Source organism: Bombus terrestris, unplaced genomic scaffold (assembly GCF_910591885.1).
Source record: "Bombus terrestris unplaced genomic scaffold, iyBomTerr1.2, whole genome shotgun sequence".
Taxonomy (NCBI): Eukaryota; Metazoa; Arthropoda; class Insecta; order Hymenoptera; family Apidae; genus Bombus; species Bombus terrestris.
In genome coordinates, this window is record NW_025963590.1 from 113,353 (window position 1) to 119,094 (window position 5,742).

Sequence of the window (5,742 nt, forward strand, 5' to 3'; positions counted from 1 at the left end):
ACCGTGGGACAACGTGGGACAACGTGGGGACAACGTGGGACAACGTGGGACAACGTGGGACAACGTGGGACAACGTGGGACAACGTGGGACACCGTGGGACACCGTTGGACACCGTTGGACACCGTGGGACAACGTGGGACAACGTGGGACACCGTGGGACACCGTTGGACACCGTTGGACATCGTTGGACACCGTGGGACAACGTGGGACAACGTGGGACACCGTTGGACACCGTGGGACAACGTGGGACAACGTGGGACAACGTGGGACAACGTGGGACAACGTGGGACAACGTAGGACAACGTGGGACAACGTGGGACACCGTTGGACATCGTTGGACAACGTGGGACATCGTGGGACAACGTGGGACAACGTGGGACAACGTGGGACAACGTGGGACACCGTTGGACACCGTGGGACACCGTGGGTCACCGTTGGACACCGTTGGACATCGTTGGACACCGTTGGACATCGTTGGACATTGTTGGACATCGTTGGACACCGTTGGACACCGTTGGACACCGTTGGACACCGTTGGACATCGGTGAACATCGTGGGACACCGTTGGACATCGTTGGACACCGTTGGACACCGTGGGACAACGTGGGACAACGTGGGACAACGTGGGACAACGTGGGACAACGTGGGACAACGTAGGACAACGTGGGACAACGTGGGACACCGTTGGACATCGTTGGACAACGTGGGACATCGTGGGACAACGTGGGACAACGTGGGACAACGTGGGACAACGTGGGACACAGTTGGACACCGTTGGACATCGTTGGACACCGTTGGACACCGTGGGACAACGTGGGACAACGTGGGACAACGTGGGACAACGTGGGACAACGTGGGACAACGTGGGACACCGTGGGACACCGTTGGACACCGTTGGACATCGTGGGACAACGTGGGACAACGTGGGACAACGTGGGACAACGTGGGACAACGTGGGACACCGTGGGACACCGTTGGACACCGTTGGACATCGTTGGACACCGTGGGACAACGTGGGACAACGTGGGACACCGTGGGACACCGTTGGACACCGTTGGACATCGTTGGACACCGTGGGACAACGTGGGACAACGTGGGACACCGTTGGACACCGTGGGACAACGTGGGACAACGTGGGACAACGTGGGACAACGTGGGACAACGTGGGACAACGTAGGACACCGTGGGACAACGTGGGACACCGTTGGACATCGTTGGACAACGTGGGACATCGTGGGACAACGTGGGACAACGTGGGACAACGTGGGACAACGTGGGACACCGTTGGACACCGTGGGACACCGTTGGACACCGTTGGACACCGTGGGACACCGTTGGACACCGTTGGACATCGTTGGACACCGTTGGACACCGTTGGACACCGTTGGACACCGTGGGACAACGTGGGACAACGTGGGACAACGTGGGACAACGTGGGACAACGTGGGACAACGTGGGACAACGTGGGACAACGTGGGACAACGTGGGACAACGTGGGACAACGTGGGACAACGTGGGACAACGTGGGACAACGTGGGACAACGTGGGACAACGTGGGACAACGTGGGACACCGTTGGACAACGTGGGACACCGTTGGACAACGTGGGACACCGTTGGACATCGTTGGACACCGTGGGACAACGTGGGACAACGTGGGACAACGTGGGACACCGTTGGACACCGTTGGACATCGTTGGACATCGTTGGACATCGTGGGACACCGTTGGACATCGTTGGACACCGTTGGACATCGTTGGACACCGTGGGACAACGTGGGACAACGTGGGACAACGTGGGACACCGTTGGACACCGTTGGACACCGTGGGACACCGTTGGACACCGTTGGACATCGTTGGACACCGTTGGACATCGTTGGACACCGTTGGACACCGTTGGACACCGTTGGACACCGTGGGACAACGTGGGACAACGTGGGACACCGTTGGACACCGTGGGACAACGTGGGACAACGTGGGACAACGTGGGACAACGTGGGACAACGTGGGACAAAGTGGGACAACGTGGGACAACGTGGGACAACGTGGGACAACGTGGGACAACGTGGGACACCGTTGGACAACGTGGGACACCGTTGGACATCGTTGGACACCGTGGGACAACGTGGGACAACGTGGGACAACGTGGGACACCGTTGGACACCGTTGGACATCGTTGGACATCGTTGGACATCGTGGGACACCGTTGGACATCGTTGGACACCGTGGGACACCGTTGGACAACGTGGGACAACGTGGGACAACGTGGGACAACGTGGGACAACGTGGGACAACGTGGGACAACGTGGGACAACGTGGGACACCGTGGGACACCGTGGGACACCGTTGGACAACGTGGGACAACGTGGGACAACGTGGGACAACGTGGGACAACGTGGGACACCGTTGGACACCGTGGGACACCGTTGGACACCGTTGGACATCGTTGGACACCGTGGGACAACGTGGGACAACGTGGGACAACGTGGGACAACGTGGGACAACGTGGGACACCGTTGGACACCGTGGGACACCGTTGGACACCGTTGGACATCGTTGGACACCGTGGGACAACGTGGGACAACGTGGGACAACGTGGGAAACCATGGAACAACGTGGGACAACGTGGGACAACGTGGGACAACGTGGGACAACGTGGGACACCGTTGGACATCGTTGGACACCGTGGGACAACGTGGGACAACGTGGGACAACGTGGGACACCGTTGGACACCGTGGGACACCGTTGGACAACGTGGGACAACGTGGGACAACGTGGGACAACGTGGGACAACGTGGGACAACGTGGGACAACGTGGGACAACGTGGGACAACGTGGGACAACGTGGGACACCGTTGGACATCGTGGGACAACGTGGGACAACGTGGGACAACGTGGGACACCGTTGGACACCGTGGGACAACGTGGGAAAACGTGGGACAACGTGGGACAACGTGGGACAACGTGGGACAACGTGGGACAACGTGGGACAACGTGGGACACCGTGGGACACCGTTGGACACCGTGGGACACCGTTGGACACCGTTGGACACCGTGGGACACCGTTGGACACCGTTGGACATCGTTGGACACCGTTGGACACCGTTGGACACCGTTGGACACCGTGGGACAACGTGGGACAACGTGGGACACCGTTGGACACCGTGGGACAACGTGGGACAACGTGGGACAACGTGGGACAACGTGGGACAACGTGGGACAACGTGGGACAACGTGGGACAACGTGGGACAACGTGGGACAACGTGGGACAACGTGGGACACCGTTGGACAACGTGGGACACCGTTGGACATCGTTGGACACCGTGGGACAACGTGGGACAACGTGGGACAACGTGGGACACCGTTGGACACCGTTGGACATCGTTGGACATCGTTGGACATCGTGGGACACCGTTGGACATCGTTGGACACCGTGGGACACCGTTGGACACCGTGGGACAACGTGGGACAACGTGGGACAACGTGGGACACCGTGGGACATCGTGGGACAACGTGGGACAACGTGGGACACCGTTGGACACCGTGGGACACCGTTGGACAACGTGGGACAACGTGGGACAACGTGGGACAACGTGGGACAACGTGGGACACCGTTGGACACCGTGGGACACCGTTGGACACCGTTGGACATCGTTGGACACCGTGGGACAACGTGGGACAACGTGGGACAACGTGGGACAACGTGGGACAACGTGGGACACCGTTGGACACCGTGGGACACCGTTGGACATCGTGGGACAACGTGGGACAACGTGGGACAACGTGGGACACCGTTGGACACCGTGGGACACCGTTGGACAACGTGGGACAACGTGGGACAACGTGGGACACCGTTGGACACCGTGGGACAACGTGGGACAACGTGGGACAACGTGGGACACCGTTGGACAACGTGGGACAACGTGGGACATCGGTGAACATCGTGGGACACCGTTGGACATCGTGGGACACCGTTGGACACCGTTGGACATCGTTGGACACCGTTGGACACCGTGGGACAACGTCGGACAACGTGGGACAACGTGGGACAACGTGGGACAACGTGGGACAACGTGGGACACCGTGGGACACCGTTGGACACCGTTGGACATCGTTGAACACCGTTGGACATCGTTGGACAACGTGGGACATCGTGGGACAACGTGGGACAACGTGGGACAACGTGGGACAACGTGGGACACCGTTGGACACCGTGGGACACCGTTGGACACCGTTGGACACCGTTGGACACCGTGGGACACCGTTGGACACCGTTGGACATCGTTGGACACCGTTGGACACCGTTGGACACCGTGGGACAACGTGGGACAACGTGGGACAACGTGGGACAACGTGGGACAACGTGGGACAACGTAAGACAACGTGGGACAACGTGGGACACCGTTGGACATCGTTGGACAACGTGGGACAACGTGGGACAACGTGGGACAACGTGGGACACCGTTGGACACCGTGGGACACCGTTGGACACCGTTGGACACCGTGGGACACCGTTGGACACCGTTGGACATCGTTGGACACCGTTGGACACCGTTGGACACCGTTGGACACCGTGGGACAACGTGGGACAACGTGGGACAACGTGGGACAACGTGGGACAACGTGGGAGAACGTGGGACAACGTGGGACAACGTGGGACAACGTGGGACAACGTGGGACAACGTGGGACAACGTGGGACAACGTGGGACAACGTGGGACAACGTGGGACACCGTTGGACACCGTGGGACAACGTGGGACAACGTGGGACAACGTGGGACACCGTTGGACACCGTTGGACATCGTTGGACATCGTTGGACATCGTGGGACACCGTTGGACATCGTTGGACATCGTTGGACACCGTTGGACATCGTTGGACATTGTTGGACATCGTTGGACACCGTTGGACACCGTTGGACACCGTTGGACACCGTTGGACATCGGTGAACATCGTGGGACACCGTTGGACATCGTGGGACACCGTTGGACACCGTTGGACATCGTTGGACACCGTTGGACACCGTGGGACAACGTGGGACAACGTGGGACAACGTGGGACAACGTGGGACAACGTGGGACAACGTAGGACAACGTGGGACAACGTGGGACACCGTTGGACATCGTTGGACAACGTGGGACATCGTGGGACAACGTGGGACAACGTGGGACAACGTGGGACACAGTTGGACACCGTTGGACATCGTTGGACACCGTTGGACACCGTGGGACACCGTTGGACACCGTTGGACATCGTTGGACACCGTTGGACACCGTTGGACACCGTTGGACACCGTGGGACAACGTGGGACAACGTGGGACAACGTGGGACAACGTGGGACAACGTGGGACAACGTGGGACAACGTGGGACAACGTGGGACACCGTGGGACACCGTTGGACACCGTTGGACATCGTTGGACACCGTGGGACAACGTGGGACAACGTGGGACACCGTGGGACACCGTTGGACACCGTTGGACATCGTTGGACACCGTGGGACAACGTGGGACAACGTGGGACACCGTTGGACACCGTGGGACAACGTGGGACAACGTGGGACAACGTGGGACAACGTGGGACAACGTGGGACAACGTAGGACAACGTGGGACAACATGGGACACCGTTGGACATCGTTGGACAACGTGGGACATCGTGGGACAACGTGGGACAACGTGGGACAACGTGGGACAACGTGGGACACCGTTGGACACCGTGGGACACCGTTGGACACCGTTGGACA